This window comes from Leptonotus elevatus, chromosome 8 (genome assembly GCF_054856555.1).
Source record: "Leptonotus elevatus isolate MCC_2025b chromosome 8, RoL_Lele_1.0, whole genome shotgun sequence".
Taxonomy (NCBI): Eukaryota; Metazoa; Chordata; class Actinopteri; order Syngnathiformes; family Syngnathidae; genus Leptonotus; species Leptonotus elevatus.
The window spans coordinates 11,223,705-11,236,365 of record NC_141246.1 but is presented as its reverse complement, the minus strand read 5'-3'; the positions used below and the strand labels follow the sequence as shown (position 1 = coordinate 11,236,365).

Sequence of the window (12,661 nt, the reverse complement as noted above, 5' to 3'; positions counted from 1 at the left end):
GCAATGTGCTGTGGTGGTTGTGCGTTAACGTGTGTGTGTGTTTTTGTGTACTCAACGTTTGTCAGCAGTCCCGCTCCAACATTATGGCGGCATTACAGCCCTCGCTCGCTGGCAATCAGTCATGCAAGTACTTTTGCAGCAATTAGGCTGAAGTACGTGAGGCAGATGTGGGTGAGAGTGTATAGGACACAGTGCATATATACAGGTGGATGCCGTATGTGTATACGCAGCGTAAGGAGTGTGAGTGATGAACGTGTTCGTGTGATGTTTATGCAAATGATTTCACCGCTAAATGGCTTTATGGTCTTGTCAAATATAAACGCACACATTGATACATGCACATAGCTTACAGTAGGCGACATTTCCACGGCAACCATGAACTATAGGTTTTTAAACAGGGTTTCCCCATTCAGAGGCGCAGTTTTTATTGGTGCCCTGGTTGTCAAATATTGGAAGATGATTAATCATCATAAAGCACGCAATTACTTATTGTTGCGCTTTGGTTCATGTTTGGTGTAATGCATTTACGTCTGTTGTGGCCTGTATCTATATTAGTTGCAATTAGGGATGGGCTAGTATCGATACAAGATATTGGTATCAGTATCAGGCTTTATTTCAAGGTGTCAGTACTCACAGCACACTAGAAATGAGAAATAAGTAGAATAGAAAATGGACATGGATTTGATGCAATGTTAATGAAAAATGTGATATTTGGATATGTAGAGCTTTCTTTAAAATGATCTGTCATTGTTTTTTAGGGGAACATTTTATATATCTAGTGGTATCGGTACTTGGTATCAGTATCCGTGACTACTCAAGAATTCTCATTTATGAAGTTCAACACCACTTTTTTTTAGACACATACCAGTACGAGTACTCAACTCTTGAATCAACACTGCATCAATACCACAACTTTTTGATACATAACATTTCTTTTATATCCCAAATTTGCATGAAATGAATGGCAATTTTCCATTTAGTCATTAAATACACATTTTGTATAGAACAATCCAGTGGTCAAAAAAAGTCCCATTCAAAATACGATACTGGTATCTGTCCCCATTGTGAGTACCCAAAACCTTGAAGTCAGGCCGGTATTGGCCCGATCCCGATACCTGGTATCAAAACACACCCATTCCTAGTACTCATAATGGTATCGTCTGAAAAAAAGTGATATCGACTATTGAAGACAATGATGGTACGAGATGTTTTATAAACTCGGCTGCACATTTTTGAATATGAGTCTTTAGGTTGATTCGTTTGGGAAACTAAAATGGGGTGGACTGGCTAAGAGATTCGTGCGCAATCTTGAACAAACTTTGGATAATGATCACACAATGTTCATCTCTATTTATTGACACCACAGTTTCAAAGTCAAAATGCACTCAGGCCAGCACAGGTGTTTTCCCGATGCAATATCCAATTTGGGAGCAATAAATAGCGATTTGAAGTGCTGGAAGTTTTGGGGAGCGAGTGTGACAGCTTGTAAAAGTGTTGCTCTCCCTTAGATGGGCATGGCTCTTTAAGCAAGCAGACTACAACCTGTTTTATGAGCCCTGCCAGCGACTCCCGGGTCAAGAGGTGCTTTGTCATATGCCGGTCGGTGACAAGGCCTCGCCTTACCCGAGCTGATCTTTCGCTGGGCTACTGCCCCACGCGCGCACGTGTGTGTATGTGTGTGCATGTGTGTGCGTGCCAATGCAGCTGTTCCTCCTTTCGGAGAGATTAAGTTTCACAAGATGTGATGGATGCCAGTGTTTGTAGAGCCAGCTGTGTGTGTGTGTGTGTCAGCGCATTTCTACATATTTGCATATGTGCGTCCCAAGTGTTGTGTCATTGCATGAAGGGCTGGGTCAGGTTAGAGGAGGTGACGCTGAGGTCACGCATGTTATGAGTCGGCCCGGTAATTATAGTGACGGTCACTTTGGTTTCTCACAGACCAGACCAACGCAGTCTAAAGCAAGGGAACGCGCAAGCCTGCCAAAAAGGCTGCTGGCGGAAACAAACAAACGTGCCAGCCAAGAGAAGATAGGACAACTTTCAACGAGAGTGGAAGAAGAAGAAATGACAGAAGGTCTATATTATGTTTAGTTCATCAAATTAGATTGACAGATAGTTGATTGTCAAATTAACTGCCAACAGTCTATATGCTATGCTTTTTGTAGCCCTCCATGAAAGCAGACTGATTATCTTTGCGTTGAATCGAACATGCAAACATCTGCTTTTACTTTGGAAGAAAGAAATGAGAATAATTCGATATGTTTGCATGTTTTTTGACGTTACCGACCAAACCAGTAAGTGAATCATAATTGGTTTATATTTGTGCAGTTTCTGCTCTGTCAAGCTGAAATAATGTAATTTTTTTTTTATCCAATTCATTGATTAGTCAACAAAATGATCGACAGATTAATCAATCATTAAAATAATTGTTCATTGTAGCCGTAATCAAAACATATACTTAGCTAACCTCAGTTTGAGTATATGGTGGGTTGATTATCTGTGCCGATACTTGGCATTTTGCTAAGTATCAGCATTTTACGAGATCAAATAAAAATTTAGTAAATCTCAGGGAATTATTGTGTTGTTCTTTTAATGGAATCTCCCTGCACATTTTATTTTATTTTATTTTTATCAAAGTTAAATGAAACTTTAACAATTAGTTATAAAAAAATAAAATAACCAATAGGCGCTTAGCATTTTATTTTCAAAAATAACAACCAATTGGATCTTAAAATGTTTAAACAGATCGCATATTTTCCCCCAAAATATTTTAGTTATGGTTTTCAAGTTTTCCAGAACAAAAAAATAAATACAAAATACAAAAAAGCAAGTAACAAACAATAATAAATAAATTAAATAACCAACCAACAAATATATAAATAAATAAATATTAATTTGTTTTCTTTTCAACTTAAATGAAAGTTAAATGAAAATGAAAATGTTACACAAAAAAATATCAGATATTAACATTTTAGTTTAAAAAACTGCAAATTAATATCGGCTCCAAATATCATTTATCAGAATAGTATTACTTCTTGCTCCGTGTGACAATATATTCTCGTACAAACTAAATTGCACACTTTTCTGGAGGCCAAAACATACGTCGGTACCATCATACACTGAGGACCCCTGTTGTAATGTGTATAATATTTAGGTTCAGTTGCTTGTTGCAGGGTATCACAACCAGGCTTGGGGAGTAACGGAATACATGTACCGGCGTTACGTAATCAGATTGCAAAAAAAAACAACAACTGTATTCCATTACAGTTACAGGAAAAAAACATGTAATCAGATTGCAGGTACATTTATTAAAAATGGAGATTACCTCGAGGGATTACAATTTCTACGATAAGAGAGAGAGAGAGAGAGTGAGTGTGTACGCCCGCGCAAGTGGGACCGTTGCTACATGTCGGGGAGGTGGGAACGAACGAACTGACTAGTCATGTCCTCCGCACGCGGGCAGTTTTAAAAAAGCTTCACGGACGGGAGGAGGAAATGGCGACCGGTATTCACCGGAACTTACTCGGAGCGAAAGTTTGAGCTGAGAGTCCAGCGGCATGCTACGCTCTGTAGCTTCTTGCTAGCTAGCCCGCTAGCCTACAATCATAATGTGAGTTACATCTTCCAAACAAATCTTCCTCCCACCAATTCACTATTTAAACATCATACACAACATATACACGGCTAAACTTGTGACTGGGATAAAAGTTCATTTTGCAGTTGATGTCACGCATTGTCATCCACACTCTATCAATCTATCTATATATCTATCTATCTATCTGTCTGTCTGTCTGTCTGTCTGTCTATCTATTTTTCTATTTGTGAGGTGTGGTTGCTTACAGTGACAGTTCAAAAACAGCATATTGCAATCAGTAGCCTACATGCTTTTTAATTACACAAGGATTTTTGCTATTTGTAGGCTGCCCAGGTCCCTATCACCCACAAATAGCAGGGGCACATTGTATAGAATATATCTTGTGGTGATATTTTTTTTTATTTTGTCTTCATGAGCATACTCAATATTGGAGAAATCCAAAAGTAATCCAGTTACATTACTTTAATATTATGGTACTTGGATTACGTTACTAACTAAAAAATTTAGCAGGTAACTTGTAACTGTAATGGATTACATTTTAAAAGTAACCCTCCCAACCCTGATCACAGCAGTAGTGAGGACTGAGACTAAAATCTCTCCAACAACTCGTTACTTTGAGTTGCATGACGGATATTTATAAACATTCTAAATTGTGTTTAACTTAAAATGTTCCACATGACCACATAGGAAAATTCAAGAAAGTAGTGAAAGAACAATCAAAGACCGACGAGTACATTTTGGGACCGGCTGGTTCCAAAGGGCAAAATAAGAGGATTAAATCACGAGTCAAGTGAACAGCATGAAAGATTCCGTCTCCTCAAACAGTGCAGTCAATGCAGGATGACAGTCTTATCTGTGGATCTATAGACTCAAGCACTCTGTGTCAGCAATTTTACAGACATCATATACGCTCCACCCTGAGGGGAGAACCATGATTAAAGATAAAATTAATAACATTCAGCATCAGAGCCTGTGCTCATCAGAAGTTTGGTTGGATTTTATACAACAGCGCATATTGTGAGTACTTGAACAAGCTTTTGTTTTTGAATTAATTAATGTTCAAACCGATTTGGAAAAAGGGCGAGGTGTCGTCCTTCGGCTGTGCAGATTCAAGCATACAGTGGCAAGGATGAGTGAGGAGGAGAAGAAAAAGAAGACGCAGCAGAGGGAAAATAAGACTTTGTGGTCTGGCGCCAGTTTGCTGTGTAAAAAAGCATCATGCGTGCCGCAGGGATTGAGGCTGGAGCGGCGCAGCGTGGATGAGCAGCGGTAATAATTAAGGACTAGGACAAACGTTGGTGGACTCAAAAGCCAAGCCGAGGTGGGAAACGGTTAATCCTTGCAGAAAAAAGCGCAACCTGTTTGGCTTCGATTACGTGTGCAAGTGTGAGTTTAAGCAGTAGGGTTGGAAAATGGAATTGTTGTGGCTGGGCCTGCTTTGCTCTGATTGGGTTGGCCAGGAAGAGAAGCCCCCGCTCAAGAAAACGCAAAATCTCTCCTTCAATCATTTCTGTCTGATCTTCATATCGTTTCCATTCTTATTCTGGGAGAGAGCCAGCGATGCAGAGAAGGCACATGGAGCCCATGTAATAATGATAAATATGGAAATGTGAAGGCAGCATGCCTTCACTATGGAGGAGTTAGCGAGAGTGAAACACAGCTGAAAATATCTGCCAGCCCAAAGAAGGGTTTGCTCGCCTTCGACTGCTTTATTTTAAAAAGTAAATAGTGAACCAGAACGGCAATTTATTTTAATAGCAAAATAATAATTCGGTGTCATGTTTTTATTGGATTTAGGGCTTCAACTAACGATTCTTTTGTTTATTGATTAATCGACAAATGGGAGTTAAAAAAAAAATACACTCAAATTGACAGATGAAAAAAAAATGTACAAACAGAAAAAAATATTACGATTCAGTTATTGGTATGATCCATAAAATGTCAGAAAATAGGCAAAACATGCTGATTATTGTTTTCCGAAGTCAAATCTTGCAAGTTTTATTTTGAAAAAACACAAAGATAATTAAAAAATAATAATTCACAATCAAGTTATTCCCCAAAAAGTTGGGGGTTTGCAGCGTAGGAAAAGCATAAGCCAGTGAGTAACGTTAAGATGCTTCTCTGTCTACATTCCTGATGTGTTTTGTATGAATAGCTGTTGTTTTGAGTGATAAAAGTGACGCGAGTAGCGCGCTAATTAGCATTAGCTGATTAGCGAAGACTGGAGAAATTCATGACGATTCTTTACACATCTATAAATTGAAGCAGAAATCATCTTCAAACCATTTTGAATCGAAAAAATCGATCCTGAATCTAATCAAATCGTGATTCAGTCAAAGATTCTCACCCCAAGACAAAACCCACGCAGGCACGGAGTTTTGTATTACTCCTAATTAATATAATTATAATCAACATATTTTGTCAATAAAAATATTAGAAATGTCATATGTGTTTATTTTGCTATTACTGCATGTCATTTAAGGAGATAAATGAATAAAAATAAATGATTAATTTCAGGAAAACACAGCTAAATCAATGTGACAATTATTTCAGGACTGTAACGCAAACGTTAGGGCCGTATTTTGACAACCCCTGCTATTTGACCACTTTGCGTCCACTAAAAGGAAACCATCTTTGCCTTGAACATGGCTGAATATAGCATAGCAGGCTTGAAAATATGTCCACCTTTTTCTTCATCTTTCTCGCGAACGAAGGAGCGACAAGACGGCCAGATGAAGGGGAGGCCGAGACGCGTCGCAAGACGCCCTCCCATCCCTTCTGGCTGTCTGCTAAATCGATAGTATCGCTGCGCCTCCTGCGCTCCGAGCCGCTCGACTTCCTATCAAGGAGCAGCACAGCTGGATCCTGGCAACATGCAGCCTACTTGCCTGCCAAATCCTGCTTAAGGCTGGATCTCAAAATAACCGCTTTAAAACCGAAAAAGTCGAACTTTGTTTCTTTTTACATCCGCTTCAGGAGGAAACATTTTTGGTTGGAATTTTTCACGTAGGTTTAGTGGGCGGTATTATGTATTGACGATGATCTGCATTGACGGATTAAGGACTTGATCAAGGAATGTTTTGTTGTGAAGCCTCCGATTTAACAGTCTAGACCAATAACGTTGGATTCAAGTTTTGACAAGGACAGCCACATTGAGGGTATATTAGCACCACTAAAACTTGAGCATCGTCGCGATAATGCAGTCCTTCTTAAATAGTGGGGCAACACGTTCTTTTGGCAAAAAAAAATAATCTTGTCATCAAATCTATACCGTCCTGTGGATTTTCTTTTTTAAGACAAAAAAAAACACAGGACGATGTTTTTTTTGTTTTGTTTTGTTTTTGAGTAATTGCACATCCACTACAGTAGATGGCAGTGGTGCTGTTATTTATACATATATATATATATATATATATATAAAATTCAAACAAATTGATGCACTTCAAATCTGTTGTGTAAACATTACTAAAGTTATTATTTGTTGTAAATTGAGATGTATTTATGTTTTGTTTTTTCTTTAATGTTAATAAGATAATAATAATAAGTTAATAATAACAATAGTATGCAGAGGTGTAGGGCTGGGTTTAAAGAATTGCTTGATTTTACTTTTCATAGCCTGATATTGATTCATTAAACCATAAGTCTATTATTAACAATAATGTTCATGAGAAAATATAATTTTAAAGAGCTACATGGATATATTTTTTTGTATGTTGCTGTTTTCTTTATATTTACTGTTTACAGGAATTTAAAAGTGGCATGGCGTCCATAAAGTCTCCTTACAATTTAAAAACATGATTGGAAAGGCAGTTATTATCTTATTATCTTATTTGATTTGTTTTATTTTAATCAGTGTTCATTAAAGTTTTTCTCCACATTAAAATTTTGTGGTTCAGATATTGCGTTGATGGATGGGAAATCAAAAATAGATTTTTATTGTCAAACTACTTTAGTAAATTTTAACTCCCAACCGCTGAAAGAATCCAATCGTAGTATGTTAAAGTGGAATTCACCCTTAAATATTTATTGACAATGATATGTTATTTGTGACCTCACTAGTCTAAACGTGACATTCTGATTAATATTAAATATGTGGAATAAGAGTTATGAAGCAGCTGTTTTTATCCATCTCAGGGGGCAGCCATTTTGCCACTTGCTGAAGATGACATCACAGTTGCTCACGGTTCACGCCACAACCAATCAGAACTCACCTGTTTTCTGTGTTTTGTAGACCTGAGCAACATTGATGTCATCTTCAGTCGACAGCAAATGTCAAAATGGCCGCCCCGGAGATTTTGCTGCTTAACACAATATTACTCAGAATACCATATTTAGACTAGTGGGGCTGCATAGAACATATTATTGTCAAAAAAATTGGGGTTGACTTCCCCTTTAAGAACAAAAAAATACAGAATTTGCAAGCAACTATTCCAGCTGAGATCGTCTCCAACTGACCTGCAACCCTTGTGAGGTTGGCGCTATTGAAGATGGATGGATAAGAAAGGCTGTTGTCTTGTATCAATCAGCGTTGGAAAAGCAGAAGTGACGTTTTTATGGCCGTTTCACGGTTGGCTACTTCAGGCTACAGCCAGGAATTTTCCAGTCCATTATACGAGCGGCGAGTGTTTGCTCTGCGTCCTCAGCGGGAGTCTTTACCGCGGCAAAGCTTCATTCATCCCTCGCCTCCTCTTGCACAAACTCCCCATTCACATCCGAGCGGCGCCCGGAGGCCTCAAAATGGCTGCCACCGACCCTCCTCCGCCACGGCTAATTAATCTGTGTGTTAAGATTAGCGGCCCGGGTTACGAATGTGTCATTATTGAATATGATTGTTTATTCAATTTGTTTTTCACCAACGGAATCAGGATAAGACTGATGAGCTTCCACATTTCTTTTGTCCCGCTTGTTATCCTTCATCCTGTTGCCGTTCGCTCGCCTTCGCCCTCTCGAGTTTGGCGGCGTAAATCCCATTTCCTCGTGTTCGTGTTCAGGAATTATGTGCTGCCCCCTCATTCGCCTCAGAGTCCCTAAGGCACCTGGGATTAAATGTGTGTGTCCGTCTGTGCCCGTATGTGCGCGAATGTGTGCGTCCGCCCGTTCCCTCATCATTCACCATGAGTCGGGATTGTGCCAGGGCTTTCTCTGTGTAACAATCATGGGAAAGACAGACCTGAGATGAGGTTTAAAGGTTTACAGAATGCTAAGTATTGCTGTGCCATGTGGGCTGTGCAAGCTATTGTGTGTGTGTGTGGAGCCCCATGTGGATGAGTAATCTCTTTACAAGCACCAAACATTTCAAATTGCTAGACGTGCTCTGACCTCACAAGAGAGAACGCCACAGGCTCGAATTCGGACCTGACCTGAAATGTCCGGCAGGATCTTTGTATTTTGGGGGATGCTGCCAGGTTAAATGTGTGGAATAGTCAAATTTGTCTTGTTAGAAATTTCAGTGGCTGTTTACACGGCCGGCAATAAACTCCTAAAGATGGTCTTATGAGTTAATGTGAAAATCGTGGATTCACAACCAATTCACATAAATAAATACATAAATGCTACAAACACAAGACTACAAATGCTAAATGCTATCTTGATTGACATCTATCTAAACAAGCCAATGTACTCGCCATCATCCAACCATTTTTTTCTCTGTCCTGACGGCTATTGGAAGCTAGCTGTGCCGTTTACCTTGTGCCAGCCACACATTATAACATTTTAAATTAGGATTTCAAACAATTCCATTGTTCATTACTTATTCAGCAATTACTTGGCGGGCCGCTAGGGGGAGCACCTTGAAAGAGTGGCGGGGAAATGTACGGAAGTCTTCAGGCGAAGAAGATTCATGAGCGAACTTTTGAGTAAGACATTTATCTGTCCAACAAATGACTCCATTTTGCATGTTTCGATAAAAAATGTGTATTATAGCTTCAATTTTAAAGTTTTAAAACATATTTTATGTTTCTACTTTTTGAAGCACACAATTTCTGAGGAATCTTAATATTTATTTAATAGGATTTATTATTTAAAAAAAAAAAATTATTTACTTTTGCAATATTACACAAAAAAATTGTCACAATTTATCAAATTAAACAATTGACTATGACTGACTGACATCTTGCATGACGATTGTGTTTAAGAAAGACAAATTTGTTCACAGAAAGTTGTCTCTGTTAAGAACACATTTGTGTTTGTTAAAAAAAACCCCATCAGTTTATGTCTTGATTAGTTTTATCATAAATTATCGTAGACTTATGTCCTGACCAATATATCGATATATTGTGAGATAATCCTTATCGTGATCCTGTATCGCATATCGTATCGTATCGGGAAGTACCCAGAGGTTCCCACCCCTATTTGAAATACACCGTTAGAAAGCTGTTTGTGTTGTCTGGCCGGCGACTAGCGACCACACTGGATAGTAGGACTACATTTCCCATGATTCTTAGATACAAAACCAGGAAGTAGTTCGAGTTCCAGTCAGCACCTACTGACAATTAGATGTGGACATGAATTTGGAAGTAAACAGGAAGAAATGTAACCGTTTAATTCACTTTAAATGTGTTTATCACTTGATATGACAACTGTGTGTGAAATAAATAAATAAAAACGAGATGCTGGGACAGGACCTGCATAATATCGGAACAAAACAATGAGGTTGGTGAAATCCTGCAGGACATAGGACGCAAGGCTAAAATCGGGACTCCCCCGGTCAAGATGAGACGTCTGGTCGCCCCACTCTTCAGTTGTCGGTACAGTTGCTGTAAAACTGCCAATTTAAAATTGAAAGTGTAGTTGGCATAAAAGAGATTGGTGACCACTGTTAGACGGCCTTACATAGCTATAGTCACCACAAAATGCTTTTTATACGGGGTGGTCTTTATGTTAGTGACTTTTTCTAGTTGGTGCCTTAATATTTGATTATTAAGATTCATGCAAACAATCTGTCAATGAGGCAATGTGAAACTGCAGGAAATGAAGACAAAAACCAGACACCTATTACATTACGATATCATATCTGTGCTCTCCTGCGTTCTTGCCTAATGTATCCCAAAGCCCTCGACTCAGCAACCACTCCATTCGTGGACAGCCCTCAGACACAGGAAGTGCCTCAGCAGGTCTCCCGATATTAAATTTGAACCGTCATTTAATACGCCGGCACCCCCCCCCCCCCCCCCCCCCGCTAAAGGGATTGGCATCGCTTTTCCTCGCGCTTCCTCAGAATGTCTCCACTAAAGCGCCGAGACACCTAACAAACTGCCGGCCTCCCCCGTGCCTCCCACAAGGAGCTCCTTTAATAGATTATTGAAAATAACAAGGTTGTCTCCTAGAGTTACAGACTCCGTCTCGGCGTGGACGTCAATAAACTGTGGAGGATTTCAAAAAGGTAATGTCATCGGTGTGAATGGTGAACAGCTTGACGGCAAATGTGTGTAGGAAACATACAAGTCAGTACAGAACAAACAGTGCTGATTCGGGGGGGGGGGGTGGATTTGGGGGGGCACAAAACAAATTCCTCTACATCTGCTCCTTTGGTGTTTCCCTCAAAATGCTAAAAGCTCAATTAAAGTATTGCTTTTATGTGAGGCGTTTAAGAGCACCAAGAGAGTTTATTAAGATGTTTCTCCTCATCAAATAGCTTCATTATATAAAAATAATTGGCCTTCAGTTGTTGCTGCCTCACAGCCTCACTTCAGGTTCACAATGAACTGCTTGTGTTTGTGTGTGTATGTGTGTGCGCACAACAACTCATTTGGCATCTGGAGTGTTTCTCTTTTTTGGGCAGACATAATAAGGTGGCGTCAACGCCAAGTTAAGGGCACTAAAATGCAGGATTATAACCTAATCGGACATTTCTTGGCTGATATGATGATTCACCGATTAGAAACCGGTCTGCCACGCCAGCAGCATATGTGTGTGTCTGTGTGACAAGAGACATGACGTGTGATTATGTGTTTGTGCAGTTGTGTGTGTGTGTGTGTGTGAGTTTGTTAGCAGTGGCGGTGGGGATTTATTTGCAGGCAAGCTTAACGTATGCTGCCTGCTCGACTACATGAAAGAGAACAATCATCCGAATGAGAATTGCAAAGCCGCATATTTCAAACTGTCAACCGCTGTATTGGCATCCAAGCGCACGCGCGCGCACACACGCACTCGGTCACTCTCACAGTGTGGCAATTTGCGATAAGCTCGCTCGCTCCCGACGGACCGCTCGTGTCCACAGAAGCGGCGCAGGTTCTTCTCAACAAATTTGCGTGCGCGTTCTGGAGTGCGCTGATACGTTTGCCGTCGTGTTGTTTTGTGTTGCGTCGTCGCTCGCTGGCGTTCATACGCTCTTTAGCCTCTTCTCTTCGGCGCTGGGTGGCAGCCAGCAAAATGGTGGCGCTCATTGTGGCTGCCATTGATTGCTCCAGCGGGTCTCTGGGATGGAGTGTGCGTGCGTGCGTGCGTGCGTGCGTGTGTGGTTTAGTGACTAAAGTCTCTTGTTTAAATCCTTGTAGAAACACGACTTGTTCTCAGGCAAAAATTAAAATGCACAGTAAAAGTTTTATAGTAGTGGTGGTTGTAAATAACATACTCTTCGGGTGGTACTGTTGAATAATGCGGGAGAAATAGCCTTCTTTCCTGTAAAATAGGATGCTGTGCACCCAGAAGATTTAAATACATTTAAAAGCAATGAAAATAAATAAAACTTAACTTAGACCATATAGTGAAATTGATTTTTAATCATGCTTAAGAGACCTTCATCAAAGCAGGATTTAAAATCATTTATACCTGCTCCATTTGTGTGCAGCATAACACCAAAATGCATCTTCACCATGTTTGCTTTGTAACCTGGGATTCACCAATTGGCCCAAGTCTGCAGACATCAGAGCCCTACTGGGTATATAGCATATCCTTAATGTATTCAGGACCCAAACCATTCAGTGATTTATAGACTAGTAGCAGAATTTTTAAATCTATTCTACAGCTGACCGAGAGCAAGTGTAAAGCCTTTAGGACTGAAATAATGTGTTCTGATCTCTTTGTTCTGATGAGAGCCCGAGCTCTAGAATCCTGAATGAGCTTTAG

The 12,661-nt window shown here is 39.9% G+C and overlaps 1 protein-coding gene across 26 annotated transcripts in view; it reads left to right on the top strand.

Annotated features, from left to right (window-relative positions):
- LOC147169749 (receptor-type tyrosine-protein phosphatase delta-like) overlaps nucleotides 1-12,661 on the top strand; it is a 192,452-nt gene that overhangs the window by 81,139 nt on the left and 98,652 nt on the right. The window lies entirely within an intron of this gene.